Below are 20,249 nucleotides of genomic sequence, written 5' to 3' on the forward strand. Positions count from 1 at the left end.
TGCTTTATTAACCTGCAGGAGTGTGTTCAACCTGTGATTGGTTCAGCTGGGTATTTAAGGCAATGAGGTCTGCTGCCTCATTGCCGGTTATAGTTCTGTATCCAGTCTGCTAGCCTGCTCGTTCCTGTCTATTGGACCCTGTTACTGCTTACCCGTGTATGACCCTTGGCTTGAATTTGGACCGTGCTTGTGAATCTCGTGACCCTGACCTCTGGCTTGAATACTTACCTCCCTGTCTGCTTGTGACCTCTGACCTCAGCTTGTTCCTTGATACCGTTGTCTGCTGCCGGCCTCTGACCTCTGCTTGGACTCCACTCCGCTGGCCTGGGTTCTCCCTAGCCGATGCACACTTCACGACCCTCTGCCAGTCTGCAGCCCAGTCTGTCCCCACCATCAGGGGCTCCAGTGAATACCTGACTGGTAGAGTAGACTCCGGGTTGTGTTGTGCCGGCTAGCGGGGATCCTAACATTTAGCCCTGTTGTTTGGGAAAGATCCAAAGCTTTGTAGTGTTTGAGGCAACTCTTCTAACATTTAAGGGACATTTTTGTACTGAGTATTAAATTAAGAGGTTTGTGTACACATACCATGTTGGCCTTCAAGCAGAGAAAAGACTAAAAATTCCCTAGTAAACAAGCAACCACACATAGAAACCTCCTAACAAACCATAATGTCTATTAGTTTCAAACCACTCCAGAGAGTGGGTTTGTAGGCTACGGTGTGTCTGTGGCAAAGGACAAAATAACCACACATGCATTCAATATATTGTACAAGTAGACATGTTCCGAAATGGGCTCCAAAGCACTATGTATGGATTGTTGTGTATGCCAAGACGAAGCACTGCAGTACAGTAATAAGCAAATACTTCATTGGGACAGATTGGTGACACTATTGCAGGCTAAGATTTATTTATTACATAGATGAATGCAAACTTGCTTCAAAAAACATAGCAAAGAAGTCAGTGGTCTGTGTGTCAAAGTTCCTTGGATGAAGAGCTGACAATCTGGCCAAAGTGAAGAAATACATAAGCAGGCTTGGAGCATTGGAGAAATACTTCAAAATGTAGGGATACGTGAAATGCACAACTCCAAAATCCAGGCCAACGTGCCCTGTTGAATATGAAACAAACATTTACTAAGGCAATATTAGGTCACAACTAACTTGCATTTAGGTACCTAGTTAATGCCTTGGTGCACTAGAAGGTGGCCATTGTATTGTAATGTTCAACAGGTCTGGTAAGGTTCTACACAGTATTCTCTAATACTGGCTTGTGTGTTTGAGCTATATCTTGGTTTCAGAGTGTTCTATTTGACAGGAAAGTAACCCCAAACCCATAAGTAACATATATAGCACATGGCAATACATTGACTTAGCAGACCCACACATTTAATGCTTACAAAGGTCAATATTGTATGCAGCACACACACTTGACAGTTACATTTTAGTGATGAAAACATTATACTTACAATTGTCAACAGCCTTCACCATGGCCACATCCACCAACTCCAATGGAAAGTGCTATGGCACTGAGGCCAGCACAATAGGCCTGATGGATGAAACAGCTTGTATATATAAAAAACACAAAAAAAGTGTCTCAAATGTGCACTTCTCAACACTGTATGTGTTGCAAAAGCCAGAGTTAACAAACAAAAAAGTATGTGATACATTTCCACCTTGCTTTTTTCAACTTTGCCACAAATGATGCAACCAATACATACAATATAGTGTCAATTCATCTTCCTGCTTTTTGTTGCAAAGTACAGTCCATATTTATGGAATTTTACATAAAAAGAAAATAAAACATAAAACTTTTTAAAAAACTCCAGCCCTATTGAATGAGCAAACACCACCTCCCCATATAGAAACACCACCGAAGTGCGTGCAAAAGTGATACTTACCAGAGGCAAATCACCTTTTGCAAATCACATTAGTTACATAAAATTTGGTAAGGTACAATCAGTTATGGATTGTGAAACACCAAATACAGATAGTTAAGCAAATAGTGTTAGAAAAAAAGATTTTTGGGAAAAAAACAGTAAAACAAAAAACCATTGAAAACACACTAAAACACCACGTAAAATACCACATGCCCCTTAATAGTGCCAAACCCAATACAATTTTTGAAGAAAAAAAAGGGTGCCACTCAATACTTACCACACACACAGACGCAAAGTTTTTTTTGTTTCACACGCAAAGCAGGACTCTGCAACCAAAATCTGTGGGGGAGGGTGAGCAGGTAACAAATAAAGGCAGGAAGAGGAATCACTACATTATAGAAGTCTGTATGCAGTCCCTCATCAAAGTATACAAAGTGCAGGAATGTATCTAACTCCAAATGTAAACAAACACTTTACTTCTAACATCCAAAAGTCAATCTCTAACAAAGTTTGTTAACCCCTTTCAGCACCAAGTGAAGTTGCATAAAACATATAGTATGAATGGCCTTTCTAGCTCTCAAACACATAGCAATGCTTTGATAAGTAATTAAACATACTGAAGGTTGACAAAGGTACTGTGGCAAACATCTTTAACCAGCATTGCCCATCTGCAGTATACTCACCCAAGACCACTGAAACTCCCAACAGCACTGAATTCCTAAAAAGGCGTTTTTAAATACCACTGTGATTAGTGAATTATATGCCGGTGAGTACGCCGGCCGGCATTATGAGCACACAGGTGCGTTCCGAGTGGCTGAGTGTGTTTGGTTTGAAAAGCTATCTGTCATGTTTGCAAAGTGTATTCAAAGTATGGTAAGTGTATTTTGTAACGATTAATCACATATTTGACAAATGAACTTAGCTGTTTGTGTTGTTCAAAGATCATGGTTTAATGAGTGTACATTTTAAAGGTATGCAAGAGAACATATTTGCCATTTGATGTAGACGATAGTGTGGTGGTTAGGTATTCAAACCATCAATGCTAAGATCTGAAGTTCGAGGCAACAAGTCAATCTTTGGTACAAAGTGCTAATAAGACCCATCCGTAAGTTTCCACACAATTAATAAAAGTAAAGTAAAGTACGCAAATGCTAATCAATCGGCGTAAGAATCCCATTTGCGATCATTCATTGTTCCTATTTTAGTATTTACAGATCTGCAGGTTTCGAAAACCAGTCATTTTTGTGTGTGTGTCTAGGTGTAGTACTTGATTGCACCTTAAACCTTGTGTTGGTAATAATAATTGCCAACTCAAATAGTATGCAGGTACAACACAGAGAAGCAGCTGAACCTAATAAGTTGATTGCAAATACTTTTAGGATTCCTCCACAAATGAAAGTGGTGTAAATCCCAAAATGACCCCCAAACCCCTTTGGGCCAAAAGTGTCCTAAATGGTAAAGGAAATGTTTAACCAACATTTAAAATACAGGTGTGATTTTCATTTAGAAGCAGATAAGGAGGTGGGATTGGACCACTACTTTCCCCACATTCATAGTTCTACCATCTTTTGAAGTGCATGCTATCTGGATTTTCAATCTATTCTCTCTGCATATTGCTGTGATCTACTGTCCCCCTGGACTCCCCCAACAATTTATTGAACATTTCTCTATCTGGCTCCCTAATTTCCTATCGTCTGACATCACCATCACCCAACATCGCCATGGGTGATTGTGCCCTCAAACTACTCTATATAACTTACTCCCTTGGACTATCGCAGTGGTTTGACGCTTCTACTCATCTGGATGGCCACTACCTTGATCATAATTTTTACACAATGCTCAGTTTCTGATTTACTTAACACTCATTTCTCTCTCTCGGATCATTTCCTTATCACCTGCAAGCTCTTCTCCATTACTTTAACCTATCTGTAGTTGAACTCTAGCAAGACGCATCATACTTTCAGAAATCCTAACCTATTAATTAAACCCTAGCAATAGCCCTTGTTTAAGTGGCCCCAGCTACTTTTCACACTCCACGTTGACTTCAATGTCAGCCTTGGCACACTAATGGCAACAGATTCAAAAACTTTATTGCAAACATAATTGGCTTCAATATCCTACTTCAAATGACTTCCTCACATATACTGCTATCTATTACTCCTATTAATATTCTCTCTAGACTCTGCTAAACCAACATACTTCCAATCTCCCATTTATGCTCTGGTCTCTAACCCAATATGCCTTTTTAAACATTAAGGGCTAGATTTACTAAGCTGCGGGTTTGAAAAAGTGGGGATTTTGCCTATAGCAACCAATCAGATTCTAGCTGTCATTTTTTAGAAAGCACTAAATAAATGAAAGCTAGAATCTGATTGGTTGCTATATGCAACATTCCCACTTTTTCAAGCCCACAGTTTAGTAAATCTAGCCCTAAATCTCTTCTCAATCCTTCCACACCAAACCCCTCAACTACTATCAGTGCTCAGGATCTTGTTTCCTAATTTAAGTACATGAAATAGTATTCTCTTCCTCGACCAACAACCTGCTCAATTCCTTGCCCTTTGGTACATTCTCTTCATTTTATCCCACAAATGAAGAGAAATTATCTATAATCTTTTTATCTTTGTATTCTATCTGTTCTTTTGATCCTAAACCCTCACAAATTATTTAATCCATCTCCTTTGTTCAGCAGAACCTTAATTTAAAAACTGTAATATCTTCCTCTCTAATGGTACGTTTCATTATTGTTCAAGCATAAGTGATTATTCCTATTCTAAAAAAACAAAATTCTGACCTAATCTCTCTCTCAAATTACTATCCCATCTTTCAGCTCCCAGGCCTCTGCAAGCTTCTTGAGAGACTTGCCTACAATCACCTCAAATGCTTTCTTTCCTCACACAAAATTATGGACCTTCTTCAGTCAGGCTCTCATTTCCAACACTATACAGAGACTCCAGAGATGGAGGTGATAGAAACAAAAAAGACATAATAGAAACATAGAATTTGACGGCAGACAAGAACCGCTTGGCCCACCTAGTTTGCCCAATTTTTTATCTATGGTAACCTTAAAACCTATTTGATCCTTTAAACTTTGTAAGGATATCCTTATGTCTATCCCAAGCATGTATCAATTACTCTACTGTATTAGCCTCTACCACATTTGATGGGACGCTATTCTACTTATCAACTACCCTTTTGTGAAGTAGTTTTTTTTATCAAATTTCGACTGAACCTACTACTCTCCAGTTTCAGTGCCTGTCCTTGAGTTCTAATATCACTGCTAAATCTAAAGGTCACTACTCCCTTCTAATTCTCCTGGACTTCTCTGATGCATTTTACCACCCTCTTCTCATAAAAACGCTACCATCCCTAGGTCTTCAGGAGACTGTCCTATCCTAGTTCCCATCCTACTTATCAAAGCTTATCAGCTCTAAGTGAATGATACACAAATCTACCTATCCTTTCCAGATCACTCACTATCTGTGTTTGACAACGTTACTGTATGTATTTCTGCCATTTCATCTTGGATATTCTGTCACATGCCCACATGCCCAAATGTGTATCTGAAAAGAAGGTGCAGGCCTGGTAGCTTTTGACGTCAGCAGGAGGGAACTGTGATTACCACCTCTTTACCATCTCTATGCCATCCTTAATGAGCAGCCACGGTCTTCTTTCTTGCTCCAGGTGGTGCTGACTCTCTGCTGCCTGCTGCCATCTTCTATCTTGATCTTGCCAGCCTGTCTCCAGAGCTCCTCCTGGGTACCTTCACTGTCATACTGACTTTGCCACTCACAATGGCTAAACAGAACCAAAGTAAATCTTCACACATTCGCTTGGGCCATGTCTAGAAGACGATGAGCAATCGCTACCTGTGTCCTGATGTCAAGGTAAGTTCCTCTGTGGCGCTTGGTACCTCTTCTCACGTAACTTTACTGTTTTTCCTCGCAACATGTTCTTCTACTGCTTCTCCCCTCTGTCAGTTCCTACATTGTCTGTCTGTACTTTACTGAATACAATATAAATTACTTCTAATAACATTTAAGGCCATAAAAAAGCACGTCCACAGATCTCTTTACTTGTCTCAAAATATCTTCCAAATGGACCTCTCCGCTCTCTCGCATCAAAATTCATTACCTGCTCCCATTCCCAGGGTACAGAACTTTGTTGCACCCTCTCTGTGGAATGCCCTCCCTCCCACATACTTTTTTATAAACTTTCAAGCATTCTCTAAAAACTCACCCTTTCCGGCACTTTTATCAAATTCTTGTACCGCCCTCTTATTTACTCTAGGACATTCTACCAGTTTAACCTCCCTCTATGTTATTCTACCCTATTACCACCCCTCTACACAGCTCACACAAAACTTACATGTGTTCTAATTCTTTAGCCAATACCCTATTCTCTTTCTATATTCAAAAAAACCCCCAACTCCCAGACCAACATTGCTGCCTAATTGGATCATATTGTTCATTGAGCACTTTTGCCTTTGTAATCTGGCTGGACCAATAGGCAATACGTAACACTTAAACTCATATATCAAACTCATATTGTCCTATATATTGTAGATATAGACTGAGTATGTGAGCAGGACCCTCTTACCTTTCTGTAATACCTAGTCTTGTTTTATTACTGTATTTGTTTCCAGTTGTAATGCCCTATGGAATATGCTTGTGCTATTTAAATAAATGTTAAAAATAATAAAAATCTGGGGCATGGTTTGGACGCCATGCTGAATGGTCGTGCTTCACAAGAGCTCTGAGTATCTTCCATCTAACTCCTTGAGGTAACGAATCCTCACCTAACCTAGAGGGCCGCGGAACTTGTTTTGGCTGCCGACGGGACTCCAGCGCAAACCTCATACATACAAAAGAGGCTTCGGCCTACCTGGAGTGGCGCTGCCATCCTACCATACACGCCTGACCCCGCTTATATTTCTCCTGTACACCTATCAATGGGTATTTTGTTGGAGCCCCCCTGTTGCAGACTTTATTCCCCAGATTTCCGTGAGGTTTGAAACCGCCGGTGCACTCGGCAGCTCGGCCTGTCCAACTCACAGCCCACTCAAGTTACCTCTCTGGTCTGGGGACCCATCCTGGCCAAATACTTTAACAACTGCAGGCCAGCCGTGGTCTCAAACCTGACTGGCCGAACTTCCTGTTTTCGGCACTGGACTTCCGGTCACAAGTATCGCTCGGTCACACTGTAATCCAACTGGAGGGGTAAGTGTGCTATCCCCGACCCATCTATGCAGTTTTTGAGGACCCAGAAGTGAGGCCCTGAGGGACTCAATGCAGCTGCGAGGCTCATCTTCCTTTCTCGCCACTCCTCTTCTGCCTCACCTCTCTGCCTTGCCCTTCACTGGCTCCCCTTCCCCTACCGCATCCTTTTCAAACTTCTTACCCTCACCTACAAGGCCCTCTCCCACTCTACTGCCCCCTATATCTCCACACTCCCGCCCGGTCTCTGCGTTCGGCCAATGACCGTCGCCTTTCGTCCACTCTGATCACCTCATCCCACTCTAGAATTCAAGACTTCTCCCGAGCTGCCCCCTCCACTGGAATGACCTCCCACGCTCCATCCGTTTGTCCCCTAACTTGTGCTCCTTCAAACGGGCACTCAAAACCCATCTCTTCCCTAAAGCCTACCAGCCTTCCACCTAACCCTCTCTCCATGCTCGCTCCCATCCCCTTGTTCCTCCTCTGTTGGGGTGCGCGCTTGCTCCCCCCCCTCTGACTCCCTTTGTGCCGGCCGTCTGTTTCCCCTCCCTTTAGGATGTAAGCTCTTATGAGCAGTGCCCTTCTCCCTCCTGTCTCTCTACCTTCTCTTCTGCTCCTACTCCATTACATCTGCTTTGCCTGGAGCCTCTGAAGTTTTGGTACTAGTTGTTTATTGTTCTGTACTGTTATTCCCTGTACTGTCCATTGTTTGTACTGTGTTCGGCGCTACGGAAACCTTGTGGAGCCTTATAAAGAAATAATAATAATAATAATAATAATAATAATAATAATAATAATAATAATAATAATATTATGATTTAAAAGCCGCTATATAAAATCGGGCAAACTGCAGCAATTTCCCTACAAGCACCCAGCACATAACACCCACCAGGGGCTTATCCTACTCAAAGAAAAGAGGAATAAGGATTCCTATCAAATATTGCACTACAGGGTGGTCAACAGACCTATTGAGTGGCGCTAACTCGGGGCTCTGTTCCTCTGGCAGCCTGGGCACTAACTATCTGCTCTTTGGATGCCCCTACGAGTACACAAAGGTTAACCCTCTGACATACCAACAGCCAGATGGCTGGTGGGAGCCTAGAAGGCGTCACACACACAACCATGCTGATGTGTTTTTGAACATGTCTTGTCTAATACATAATTAGGGGGGGGGGGTTCAGTGTGTCTCTCAGCCAGGTTCGGACATGTGAGATAACATATGTATCCAAGGATGGCATGGTATTTGTAGCAGTTGGTTAAATGGGGAAAGACAAGGAAACTCCCGCACAAAAAGCACCGAAGAAAACTAGAAAACCCACTCCACGAGGTGCCATTCATTGAACTTTTGCCAACAGCACATCTGGATCATCCTCATCTGCGCCATCACACCCACCTGCACAAGATCTATCAGTTTCATCGCAATCCACAACCCCTAACATCTACTACCATCATGTCAGAGAGGGAAGACTTAGTGGAAATCTTATCTCATCTGAAAACACTTCCAACTAAAACGGACTTTCAGGCTCTTGAGACTTGGATTCAATAGACTTTAGTCACAAATTGCTTCACTTCAATCAGAACTCTCTCAGATGTCTGAAAGAATTGTCTCCATAGAAGACCACTCGGAGACTTTGGACTAGGTGATAGTATCCATAATCTGGTCACGCAGCAATCCAAAGAATCTACCGAAATCCGCAAAAGATTGGATGACCTCGACAATAAAGGCCGTCGTAATAACCTGAGAATAAGAAGTATCCCAGAAGATGTCCCCCCCCCCCCCTTGGGATCATAGACGCGCTTAACAAGATATTAAATGAGCTTCTTGAAGCTGATCCTAACAACCAAATCATTTTCGATAGCGCCCATAGAGCTCTCCGCCCCAAGAGTCCTCAGCTCGATAAACCACGCAATATTATTTGCAGGCTTCATTACTACTCGGTTAAATAAGCGATTCTTAGATAAGCTCGTGGCTTGACAAGCCTGGATTTCAACGGTCATGAGGTACAAATATTCCAGGACTTGTCTTGGTATACTCTGCAACAAAGGCGTGTTCTGAAACCCCTCATGGATGAGCTCTAACAACGTTCCATTCGCTTCCGTTCGGGATTCCCGCAGAGCATTCAGGTCAACCATGAGGGAAAAGCTGTGTGCGCTCCCCAACCATTCTGACATTGGGACATTTTGCGAAAACCTAAACCTCCATAAATTACAGATACCGGATTGGGACAATCCAGCCTCGATGCAACTCCCATTTCCCTCATCTAATAGGGAAGGATGGCACAAGGTCTCAAGAATCGGCAGGAGAGACGACCACTGAACCCGTCTTGAGCCAAGAGTGTGACCTGATCTTAATGTGCTGTGCGTTTTGAGTATCATTCTCTTATATATGCTTCAATTGTTTGATTAAAATTTTGCAACACTATTCCATGTTAAATGTTGAAATTGAACATGCCGTTTGCCCCTATCCTGATGTGTCACATTATTAATAGATATGCTTTGTATTAGATATGTCTATTCTTACATTTACCTTGTTACACATACTATTAAATGGATGGATCTTTCCATCCATGTCCTTCCTCGTTGAGCCTTTTTGGTTTACATTAGAGATGGTCACTGACCCCCGTGTTTTGGTTTTGTATTCGGTTTTGGATCTGGATTACGGTTGTGTTTTGGTTTTGCAAAACCACCATTGCGTGTTTTGGTTTTGTTTTGCTATTTTGTTGGAAAATCAATGTTTTTGGGCCTAAAATAACCCAATTTAGTGCTCCACCTGTTTCATGGATAAGTAATCTAATTGTAAAAATAATAAATTATCAAAAAAAAACGGTTTCATTCCTGGTAGGTAGGCCTTCATTTATTCTACACACAAACCAGATTGTCTTCCTCTCCATCTATGCATATTGGCAATGCAGCCATCGTCTTTGGATGTATATTACACCCTACACTTATAGTTAAATATGTAAAGAAATGGAAAAAGGCAGTTTGCTTTCTGTCTCTATAGGCCCTCCTCCACTTGTTGAAAAAACCAAAATATTCAGCCGTTATAGACGCTATAGTATTGCCCAAACAGCAGCCTTTCAAGACGGTACGTGATATGGAAATGCCACAAGTCCCTTTCCTCTTTGGGGGTAGATTGCACCATACACTTACATAGAAAGTTTTAAAAAGATGTTATCGTCATCATCTTCGGCTTCATCCTCATCAGTGTGTACGTCATCATCACAGACTATCAATTCATCGCCGTTTGAATCTGCCATTAAGGAATAGTCAGTGCTTGGATGTCTTGGATGGTGAAGGCCTTCCTCGTGGAAGATGTAGTTCATTTTTATAAACATCATTTTTTCCACATTTTTGGGAAGTGACCTTCTACGGCGATCACTGACTAAGTTCCCTGCTGTGCTGAACACTCGTTCAGAGTACACACTGGAGGGTGGGCAGCTTAAGTATTGCAAAGCAAGTTTGTACATGGGTTTCCAAATGGCCTGCTTTTCTTCCCAGTAAGGAAAGGGACTGTCTGACATTTCCATATCAACTACCTCTTGAAAGTAATCCTCCACCATCCTTTGCATGTTTATACTTGTATTGGATGGAGTTATGGGCAAAGTCACACATTTTTTTTGAAAAATCCTTCAAACCAGCCCAGATGTTAAAATGTTCTGGTCTGCCCCCTGCGTCTTCCCTGCTTCTTTGTGGAAAATTTAATTTTTTACGAGCAGCAGCAGCTTGAGAAAGTGAAGGAGGACATGTCGTCAAGCCGAGGCCCAGTTCATCGGCCAACTTGCTGAGCAATAGCTCCTTGCAAAAGTTCACATCTCGCTCATTTACAAGTAAAGACTCAATGTAGGTCTTAAACCTTGGATCAAGCACAGTGGCCAAAATGTACTGATCCGAGTTCAAGATCTTAATAACTCGAGGATCATTGTGAAGCGAATGAAGTACTTGATCGACAAGGCCAACATACTTTGCTGAATTGCTTGCTTTCAGCTCCTCCTTCAGTTTCTCAAGCTGCTTTTCCAATAGTCTAATTAAAGAAATGACTTGGCTCAAACTAGCAGAGTCTTCACTCACCTCAAACGTCACAAATTAAAATGGTTTCAGCACCTTGCACAGCACTGAAAGGATTCCCCACTGTGCAAGAGTGAAATACATCCCCCCTCTTTTCCCAATGTCATGGCTTGTGCAATATGCTTGGATGGCTTTGCGCTGTTCCTCCATCCTGGCAGGGCAAGTTAAACTGCTCTTGGAGCTGCTGTAATCTCCTACATGCTGTGGCTGAATGCCTGAAATGGCCTGAAATTTTAGGGGCCACCGAAAGCATCTCCTGCACCTCATGGTTATTTCGTAGGAAGCTCTACACCACCAAGTTGATGGTGTGAGCAAAACAGGGAATGTGTTGAAAATCACCCAGCTGTAATGCTCGCACTATATTGTTGGTGTTATCAGAAATGACATACCCTGGAGAGAGTCCAAGTGGTATAAGCCATGTATCAATCACATCTCTCAGTTTGCGTAACAAATTGTCAGCTGTATGCCTGTTAGTGAAGCCGGTGATACAAAGAGTGGCCTGCTTGTGACAAATGTTACGTAGAGGTGTACATGCTGCTTCTGTTCCTGCTGGTGAAGGTGAATGACCAACCCAGTGGGCTGTCACAGTCATATAGTCTTTGGTTTGGCCACTTCCACTTGTCCACATATCTGTGGTTAAGTGGACGGTGGGCAGAATGGCATTTTTCAGCGCAATCTCTTCATTTTTACACACTTTTTGGTATAGTTGTGGAATTGCTTTACGGGAGAAATGGTGTCGCGATGGAATTCTGTAACGAGGACACAAAACCTCAATTAACTGTGAAAAACCAGCTGCGTTTATTGTGGAGATTGGACGCAGATCTAACACTAACATTGCAGCCATGGCGTCTGTGATTCGCTTAACGACTGGGTGACTGCTGTCATATTTGCTTCCCCTAGCAAATGATTGTTTCACAGTTAATTGCTGAAATGTAGGACTGCTCATTTTCTTGACCTGCCTCTGGGCTGACGATTCACCCTCAGCAGCAGCAGCAGCAGCAGTGGAACTAACGCTTTCTTCAGAGGAATCAATAATAGTGCAGGAGTCATCCAACCTTAATAAGTGGGATGCTGGGCTAACTCCGAGCGCTACTGAGGATATTGATGAGGATGGTGTGGTGGGTGTATTTTGTAGCCGTCGGGATGTCGGTGAGCGGAGGGTCTTAGCTGATGATGGAGTGCTTGTAATTTTTTGGGAAGAACTTTCAGCTTTTCCCAACACTTTGCCATGAACTCTCGTTAAATGGCGTAACATAGACGAGGTTCCAAGATGGTTAAGGTCCCTCCCTCGACTGACTGTGGCTTGACATACACTACAAATGGCTATACAATTGTTGCCTGGATTTGGGTAGAAATAATTCCACACATAAGAAGTGGATTTTTTTTGTTTTATGCCCAGGCACGACAATGGCCTTTTTCTTGTCACGTGTCAGAACTGCTGCCACTGGTACAGGACTTACACAAACAACCTCATCCTCATCAACATCCTCATTAGCGCCCTTGTCACCTACACAAATCTCCCCCTCATCCTCTTCTAATTCCAAAGTGGCATCCTCAATTTGTGCATCACCGGCTACACTCGGTCTATTAAAGCACACATCGGCAGAATGCTCACGATTAGACATCCCACTGTTGGATGGACTCTCCACAAGGATTGGTGTCATTTCTGAATCAGAGCAAACATTATCCTCTAATGCCTTACTGTTATCTTGCAGCTCGGCTTTGACGCATAACAGTAGTTGTGCACCAATTGTAGGCCTCATTCTCTCTGCCACTGCGTGTGTAGAATGGCATGTTGGCAATTTTTTTTTTATCGGCACTTAACTTTTGCTCAGTAACACTTCTTTTTCGCTTCAACACAGTATTTTTTTTTTTTGGTTTTGGTTTTTCAAACTGATTTCGAAACACTGTGTAGTTTGACATCGCCTTGCCCAAATGACGTACTGGGAACACTAACATCAGGACTGGTGACAGAACCTGGTTGCTCATTCTAATCATATGTGGACTGCTTTGAATCCATTCTGAGCCCAAAGCACTGTGGAGTGCTAAAAATTATTTGGTAGATACTGCTGACAGATAGTAATTTTGACAGCCAGAAATATTTATGCACAATTATGGGGGAAACCCAAAAAGCACTGGGGAGTGCTAAAAATTATTTGGTAAGGTACTGCTGACAGATAGTAATTTTGACAGCCAGAAATATTTATGCACAATTATGGGGGACACCCCAAAAGCACTGTGGAGTGCTAAAAATTATTTTGGTAAGATACTGCTGACAGATAGTGATTTTGACAGCCAGAAATATTTATGCACAATTATGGGGGACACCCCAAAAGCACTGGAGAGTGCTAAAAATGAATTTGGTAGATACTGCTGACAGATAGTAATTTTGACAGCCAGAAATATTTATGCACAATTATGGTGGACACCCCAAAAGCACTGTGGAGTGCTAAAAATTATTTTGGTAAGATACTGCTGACAGATAGTGATTTTGACAGCCAGAAATATTTATGCACAATTATGGGGGACACCCCAAAAGCACTGGAGAGTGCTAAAAATGAATTTGGTAGATACTGCTGACAGATAGTGATTTTGACAGCCAGAAATATTTAGGCAAAATAATGTGGGACACCCAAAAAACACTTTGAGTGCCAAATATTGAAAAAAAAACAACTCCTCTATCCTCCTCTCTTCTACAGCGATTTTTGTTAGCGCAATTGGATTCAGAATATTGTATTCTCTGTCCCTGCTCTAATCAGCCTGTGACTACACCCTGCTCTCTCCCTCTGTCAAATGGCAATGGATTGCTGTGGAGGCGTGTATTTATAATCTTCAAGTATCGCGAGAACCGAGCACAGAGATCCGACGACGTCACAATGACTTTCGGCCTTGATTTGGATTCCGAAACGGCTCGGTACTTGGATACCCAAAGTTCGGGCGGGTTCGGATCTCGGGGAACCGAGCCCGCACATCTCTAGTTTACATAGATGCATTGGTTATAGTTTTAGTTATAGTTATAAATTAACACTTTATTCTAGGCTGGGGTAGCCCCGACAACACCCGTCTAACCTCGGTTTTTACGTCCTGTTAGATTTGCCATGGGGATAGTATTTTCCCCCCTGGTCTTCGTGATGGTGGTTTCCTATATTACTTTCTAAGTACTACTTGCGAATGTTTTCTCATTTGTTTTTTCTCTCTTTCTATCTCTACCCATACTGTCTCACCCTCCCACTTTAATGCTCACAAGGCCGGAAGTTTGAACACCGCCTCCTGGTTCATCTCTGCATATTCCGGATGATCTGGTTATGATCGACTTCGCTACCGACTCGGTCTTTAATGGATAAGTTGAAATTTATTTCTACTAATGTTAGAGGTCTAAATGTCCCACAAAAACGCTCTCGCCTTTTATACACGTTACACATAGATAAGGTTGATGTAGCATTCATTCAGGAAACTCACTTTAAAAATGGCCATGCCCCTTCGCGTTCCAATCATTATTATCCTACGGGTTTCTTTAGCAACTATTCGATTACTAAATCTAGGGGTGTTGCGATCTTATTTGCCAAGCATCTCTGCCTTTCTGAAATTTATTCAAGTGTAGTTGTAGAGGTTAGAGTTTTGCTTATTAAAGTTAAGATTTTTGACCAACAATTCTCACTGGTTAATATCTACGCCCCCAATAGTTCTCAGGTTTCCTTTCTATCTAAAACTCTGTCACAGATTTAGGATCAACTTGAAGGGGTGGTAGTTCTGGGTGGAGATCTGAATTGGGCCTTACTTCCCCAGAATGATTCCTCCACTGGTGCCCCTAGGACATCTCTTAGAGACGCCCGCAAGGTTAGGAGGGAATTTCATGACCACCAGCTGGCCGACGCATGGCAAATCTTCCATCCCTCAGACAGGGATTATACTTTTATATCATACCCTCACTCCTCTTATTCGCGCATAGACTACCTCTTTATAAATCATAGGTACCTGGACCTTGTAGAGGACTCTTGGATAAGTCAAATAACTGACTCTGACCACGCCCCGATATACATGACTATTAGGCTGGTCTCCCCTTCCCCTAGACAGTGGTCTTGGAGACTCAATGAACTGTTATTACAGGACCCATACTGTAAATCACAATTGAGTGCTGCGATTGATGAATACTTATCTATTAATGATAACGGAGAGACGTCCAAGTTGTTAGTCTCGGAAGCTCACAAATGTGTAATACAAGGGAAATGTATCCAGCTAGGCTCAAACCTTAAGAAGCAGAAGGAGGCCGTTCGAGACGCACTCTTATCGGACATTAAGAAATTAGAAACCAGTCATAAAGGCACCATGTCCCCAGAAACTCTGGTGGGATTACACAATAAACGGTCATCGCTTAATGCCCTGTTAAACGACCGTATGAAAAGGCATGGCGTTGTTGCAGAAACAAATTTTATCAGTGGGGTTATAAACTTGGACGTCTCTTAGCCAGAGCTCTACGTTCTCAACGCACCCGCTCCTATATACATAGTATCCAAGATACCAGAGGAACTATAAGGCACACTGATAGGTCTATTGCCGAAGCCATCCCCCTTTTCTCTTGCTGAACTGAATGAGGCTATCAAATCTTCCCCTCTTGGAAAGAGCCCGGGCCCAGATGGGTTCTCCATCTCATATTACAAAACGTACATGGAGAAGCTATGTCGCATCCTACTAGATGCCTTTAACAAAGTATCTGACACGAATGGATTTTCACCCCAGTCGCTGGAGGCACATATAACAGTTATTCCTAAGGAGGGAAAGGATCCAGCATTATGCCCTAGTTATAGCCCAATTTCTCTTTTGAATATAGATATTAAACTGTTTGCGATATTGATTTCTAATAGATTAAAGATTCTTCTCCCTTAACTGATTACTAATGATCAAGTGGGGTTTATTCCAGGCAGAGAAGCAAAAGCTAATACTACCAAGATTGTAGGCCTAATACATCATGTCTCCTTTTTTGCTTTGTCGACGTCGTATAATTGGATGAACAAAAGTATATTGGTTAATATTGTTTTACCGTGCGATCGCGATCGGTATGCCATGCAACACGTGGCATGGCGTGATCATGCGGTAAAATATGCACGCACACACTCGCACTACAACATTTAGTTATTTATACATTTCATATTTATATTGATTCCATTCCACAGTGATTTGTGAGCAGATAGTATTTAGTTTATTATTAGTTTATATATTATGATTATATGTACACTTTAGTGTTATTTAAGGTTCAGGTTACAGGAAAGTGTCATGTCTGGTATCATTTTAATCCCCTATTCATCAGCAGTTGTCCGGTTGCTTTGCCGAAGAGACCACACATTGCATACTCTAGTTAGCGATGTGAGGGAATAAATGTTTGAAGAAATACTGACTATAAAATGCTAATAGACTAGTTGTAACTGGATTCTTGGCGGGAAAGTCAGAGCATAATCCCTGAAGAGATTACCCCCACCTTTGGATGTTTTGGTTTGAACTGGCCTATGACCTGCAGCACTCTGGACCTTCCTGATACCTGGACAAATAGATGCAAGCCACACCATCTGCATTGTTTTCTCTGTAACACTGAGTGTATATAATACAGCCCTAACTGGCACTGGTTTCAGTATTCTCTGACCACAGTATTCTGGAGTGAAGTACTGGACGCTGGTACCAGTGAGAGCGCAGCTTAGCGAGTGCATGCGGGCGCGGTATGTATGTATCTTTTTGGTATTAGCTGTACTGTATTATAACTATGTATTGAACTGTTACATTTTACATCTGCTAAAATAAATTACTTTGTGCTTTGGAAACAATACAATCGCTTGGGCAATGCTTATTTGAAAACGATAGAATTACTTTAATAGCTTCACCTACAGTCTTCCTGTCTACCGATGCTGAGGAAGCAGTCGACAGGGTGGACTGGAGTTTTATGAAATGGATTCTTCTCCATATGGGTCTCGGTCCCTCATGTTTCCAAAAAATTCTGGCCTTGAAAAGGTCCCCAACTGCCAAGGTTAGAGCAAACAGTATCCCCTCTATTAGCTATTATCACCAACCCAATTACCTCATTACCTAACCTGATGTCAGAATTTTCTGAGCTTGGTACACTCTCTAACTTTAAAATAAACTTTTCTAAGTCAAATACCATTAATATTTTGTCTCCAGATCAAATGATAGATGGTCTCAAGACAGCGTTTCCATTTAAATGGCACATATTCGTTATCTTGGGGGCTCCATCGTGAGATCCATCAACCACTTATCCTACTCCCCTCTATTATCTAAAATTAAAAGGGACTTGGCTACCTGGTCGTCTTCTAAATTCTCATGGCTAGGAAAAATGAATATTATAAAAACGAATATCCTTTCCAAAGTCCTTTACATTATGCAAGCATTCCCATTTTGATTTCGCAGAGGTTCCTTGATAGTCTCCAGCGTTTGGTACACGACTTTGTTTGGGAGGGAGGGGAGGAGACCCTGCTTTAAGCATTCTATACAGATGAAAACATCAAGGTGGTGCTCAGTTACCGATGTTCCAGTGTTATACCTTGGCTGTCCAAGATTCCCAGAATTCACCACTCTACCATAGATTCTACCTTGAAGGTGTGGGAGAAAATTCGCTATGGGGAAAGTATTTCAGCTTTTCCGTCACCTATCACTCCCTTTGTGTTCAATCCGGATTTCCCTCCTGGTCTATAGAGTATTGGCTTTAGAATTTGGTCTAGGGATCACAGGCCTCGGCCAGCTGGTGGTGAATGGTAAACCTCGCTCCTTTATGGACCTTCAGCCATCTTTCTCTTTGCCCTCAACCGAATATTGGAGATATGCCCAGGTGCTACATTACATTGGTACTATTGGAGGGGCCAGATATCTCAACAGACCTCCATCCTCATATGAAAATCTGTTTATCTAAATCCGCTCCGACCCATGTCATATCTGGGATATATAAACTTTTGATAGAGGACCAATTCAGAACTCCGCCTTCCTTTGCATGGGAACGTGACCTAGCTCCACATAACTTCAGCCTCATGGCAAAAGATATATACTAATACTCACACTTGCTCTTTAAGCATTGCTGTAATCGAGACTCACTAAAAACTTTTGACCAGATGGTACAGATGCCCTACAGTGCAACACAAATTTAACCCTCAACTGTCCTCCTCCTGTTGGAGATTTTCCCATGCTATGGGATCATTAATACATACTCCATTCTGGAGCATATTTATTAGAATCTCTAGTATTATTGTAGGGAATAAAGTACCCACTGACTCACGTTTCTGGTTGTTATCCTTTTCCTCCATTCAACCCTCTAAGTAAAAAAATCCTTATTAAAACACCTCAACAATGCAGCTAGAGCAGTCGTACCAGCATTTCCCTCACCCTAACTACCACTCCCCCCCTCCTATTGTGTTCTTTCTTCACTTACTCTCTCTCTCTTTCCCTATGTGTATCCCTTCTTTTTTGGGAGTGTACTTGATGTTCTGTTTACCGTTGCTTTCAAAATTAATGAGTAGTGAGTTAAATATGCTTTTATATCAAATGGTTGTTCATTTTGTATAATTGCTGATTACATGCCACATCTTTACTGCATATTTATGTGCAACCATGTAATACCTTTGGTTACTTGTATTGAATTAATAAAGAATGAAAAACAAAAAAAAAATCTTACATGTAAATCTTTGCCGCTTCTAGGATCCAATTGATTCTCTCCCAGTTCTCCTTATGCTAATTTTCTTGTTGCCCTTGTGAGAGATATCCATTTAATCAATTTCTGAAGAATAATACATTTTGTATAATTAATGTTTGAGCAATAGTCTGCAGGGCTCTGCAGACCATTACCATGTAACCGATACTTGACTTCTTGTTCTTCTGCTTTGTTTCACATGTTCTCAAGAAGTCTGCACATCTAGCAGTTTCCTGTGAAAACCCCACACCATTGAAACCGCAGCCATTTCCGCCTCAGGTTTGCGCGACTGAAACAGGAACATCTGCTGATCCTAAATGTCAAACTGCTGTTTTGTTGTGTAACCATACATCTTTTTATGCCATCTTCTGTGTATAAATAAAGCTACTCTGACTGGGGGCTGGTCAGAACCAGATCGAGTTTCAGCCTTACAACTGAACTTTGTCTGTCTCTCTATCGATCGATACCCACTTAAGACAGGTGCCAGGGCTCGAGAGAAAGGACCCAATAGAGGCTATCTCTGACACCCTTGAAAGAAATGTCACAGACCAGCATTGGATTAACAAGGGAAATGGAGGAGATCAGCTCATGGTTTACTTAAGCTTAGTCTTACAAACATTGGGGCAAATGCAGAATGTAATTACCATGCCAGTTTGCTTAACGTATTCTGTGTGAAATTACTCTGCACATGCTCATAAAAGTGGCCATATGCAGATTTGTGTCATTACGGTACGTACATATGCCTACTTAAACCTGGAGAGGTGGTACAGTGGAGAGTAGAGGCATTCTTGATCAAGCCAGTTAGAATACACAGAGAAACAATAATTGTAATAAAGTTTAAAAGGTCAACAGTAATGTAACCCCCCGCCTGGTCGGTACACAGAGTAGCAGTATGGTACAAACAGGGTTCCAAAGGGTTATTTATTGCAAGGAGCAGTATCCAAGATTCAGGCCAGGTCAGTACACAAATTAGCAATATGGTGCAAGCAAGGTGCAGTAATCAAAAGTCAAAGGGTTAAGCAAACAAGTCCAGTAGTCAAAAGCCAGCTCAATACACAGAGGCAAAAATATTAGCAGAGGGTTCAAGGAGCTAGATAAAGTTTAACACAATTACCTAGAAATTGCTGTGATGATGATCAGTCCTTTTATAGTTCAGATCTAGTGCTGTTTGATGAGGTCAGCAATGTACAGCAAAAGATCCAGGGATCTGCGCACGCGCAGGATGGCAAAGTATGTTGCAAGACAACCCAGGACAAAGATTGTGCAGGGTCTGTCGGAGGAGTTGGGCCAGCATTGCAAAGGTGCTAGAAGGATACAGACGGACAAGTCTTGAGGTGGCTTCCCTAGCAGGCAAGGTGCAGCATGTCCAGAATAGAGATGGACATGTCACCATCACAGACACCACTGGTCCT

General features: G+C 42.0%; 1 long non-coding RNA gene across 1 annotated transcript; it reads right to left on the reverse strand.

The window, feature by feature from the left end:
- Positions 1-817: 817 nt before the first annotated feature.
- LOC142158649 (uncharacterized) lies at positions 818-18,904 on the reverse strand. The gene is made up of 3 exons (XR_012692838.1): positions 18,823-18,904; positions 1,465-2,214; positions 818-1,107 (listed from the first exon to the last, which is right to left on the reverse strand). It is a non-coding gene; the product is annotated as an uncharacterized LOC142158649 (long non-coding RNA).
- Between the last annotated feature and the right edge of the window lie 1,345 nt (positions 18,905-20,249).

The sequence above is a fragment of the Mixophyes fleayi genome, chromosome 5 (genome assembly GCF_038048845.1).
Source record: "Mixophyes fleayi isolate aMixFle1 chromosome 5, aMixFle1.hap1, whole genome shotgun sequence".
In the NCBI taxonomy this organism is placed as follows: domain Eukaryota; kingdom Metazoa; phylum Chordata; class Amphibia; order Anura; family Limnodynastidae; genus Mixophyes; species Mixophyes fleayi.